The sequence below is a fragment of the Bidens hawaiensis genome, unplaced genomic scaffold, assembly GCF_021521415.1.
Source record: "Bidens hawaiensis isolate Kalapana, Puna unplaced genomic scaffold, B.hawaiensis_p1.1 tig00001575_1, whole genome shotgun sequence".
Lineage (NCBI taxonomy): Eukaryota > Viridiplantae > Streptophyta > Magnoliopsida > Asterales > Asteraceae > Bidens > Bidens hawaiensis.
Genome location: NW_027491088.1, coordinates 361,907 through 364,329, shown reverse-complemented (window position 1 = coordinate 364,329; position 2,423 = coordinate 361,907). Strand labels below are relative to the sequence as shown.

The window sequence follows — 2,423 nt, the reverse complement described above, 5'->3', positions numbered from 1 at the left end:
TCAAGAAGATTCACATTTAAACATCACATCCCCCGAACGACGTGACCGATGATTTATCGTTTTGGACCCTTGTTAGATGAACCATCATGTGAAAATTTGACTCAGTGAGTTGTCCAAGTTCTCTTACCACCTTGTCGTGTTGGATTGGGAAGAATACAACATGCTTAATTCAAGGACACTCGTATTCATGTTACAATTTCCCCTTTGCAAAAACCTTATGATCGGAAACATGCTCAAACACACATGGAGATAGAGCAAATAGCGTAAACTAAAAAACAAAAATAAACAATAGACCAGTTATTTTACTCTCAAATGAGAATGCGTCAATACATGAATGCAAAAATACATGAAATCTTTTCGCGTACTTTATCGTCACATAAACAAAAGGTTTAATAACCTACCACCACAGCTTATAAACACATCTAAAATTTTATTTCAACAGGATACCTATCAATGCAATCATCCCAAGGATTATGACCCGCGGGCTTAACTGCCCGAACCGCCTCCCAAACCGCACTATTACACTTCAACCCGCTCCCAAACGCAATTTGCCAAACCCGGTTCCCTTTCCTCATCCTCCCTTTAGCCTCAGTATATGCCAACTCATACCAAATCGAACTCGACGACGTGTTCCCAAACCGGTGCAACGTCATTCGCGACGGCTCAACGTGCCGTTCGGTCAACCGCAAATTCTTCTCCATCTCATCAATAACCGCCCGCCCACCCGCGTGTATGCAAAAGTGATCAAACGCGAGTTTAAAATCCGGTAAGTACGGTTTAATCTTCGGGTTAATCACCTTTCTCGCAACGAGATTAACAAAAAACAAAATCTGTTCACTGATCGGAAGCACTAACGGACCTAAGGCTGTGATGTTTGACTTCAACGCGCCGGCGACCACCGTCATTAAATCTTTTGAAAGAGCCATGCCGGTGTTACCTCCGGCGTCTTGCTCTTGGTACACGCATTTAAACGCGGTGTCGTTGAAGCCGTAGTGTGTACGAACGACGTGTAAGAGTTTGTACTTTGAGCGCCGGAGATCCATTGATTTGTTTGATAATAATACCGCAGCGCCACCGACTCTGAATAGACAGTTTGGTATTAACATTGACTTTTTATTACCGAAGTACCAGTTTTGTGTAATGTTTTCGGTACTAATGACTACTGCATAAGTATTACGGTGAACTTGTAACATGTCTTTAGCTAAATCAACGGCGATTACACCGGCGCTGCATCCCATATCGGATAAGTTAAATGTTTTAATATTTGTTCTAAGCTTGTATTTGTTAACGATCATGGAGGATAACGAAGGTGTTGGATTAAACAAGCTGCAATTCACCACCAATATTCCGATGTCTTTCGGGTTAATATTCGTCGATTTGAAGAGATTATCCAGCGCTCCAAACATCACTTGTTCCGCTTCTTCTCTTGCCGTACCCATCGACGGCACTGCGGGTATCGCGTGCAGTGCCGCCGGGAGGTACGTTTCCTCTCCAAGCCCGGAGCGTTCGAGAATCTTGCGTTGGAAGTCCAACGAAGATTCGTTGAACGCTCCGTGAAGTTTGGAGTGGTCCATGAACACTTGGTATGGGACTTTGAGTTGGTTTGGTGGACGGTAGCATGAAAAGTCAACGAGGTAAACGGGTCGGGTCGGGTCGTGAGGTAGGTGGTGAACCCGATGACGGTTATGATAATAACGCCCGTGACGGTGATGAGGTGGTATTGGAGGTGGTTGTAGAGGTTGTAAACGTCGTTAGTGTTCAGTTGAGTGACGTGAACCGCGGTGATGGAAATGAGTGGGAGGAGGCATAGGGTTAAAAGATGTGTTATTAAGAAATCGTAGACTAATTTAACGTACTTTAGATTGATATTTGATTTAAAATCAGGAAATGGTGGTGGTGGTTTTTGGATCTCGATCGTGGCGGTGGAAGGGCGGGCGGTAGCGGCCATACGGCGGAGATAGAAAAGAGTTTCAAGATAACGGTGATGGAAGCAAAAGATTATAGCATGGAAGACTTAAAAAGAGGTTTGATATGTTGGTACTTTACATCATATAGTAATTGAGTATTAAATCATATGTGTGGCCAAATGGGTAAAAATATTTAAGCACACAATGAACCAACTTTTTATTATTTTATACTTTTTTATAAAATAGTATTTATGTGTTGGAAACGATCTGTTATAAATTTTTAGATAACATGTTAGTTGGCTTTTTGTCATTTTTGCAAATTAAAAGAATCATTTTACAACTAAAAGGAATATTTTCATTTATTTTTCTAGATAGTGAAAATAAATAAAATAGGTAGAATCCACTTGTGACAGGTCTGTTCTTGTCCGGTTATGAATAAAGTGGATTTTAATTATATTTTAGATGCTCCATGTTCTTTCACATAAAGTAATTTATTCGCATCCATGCTTTTACATA

At 41.1% G+C, this 2,423-nt stretch overlaps 1 pseudogene; it reads right to left on the bottom strand.

Moving 5' to 3' along the window:
• Positions 1–228: 228 nt before the first annotated feature.
• Positions 229–2,048, bottom strand: LOC143585217 (3-ketoacyl-CoA synthase 4 pseudogene; annotated as a pseudogene).
• Positions 2,049–2,423: the final 375 nt, after the last annotated feature.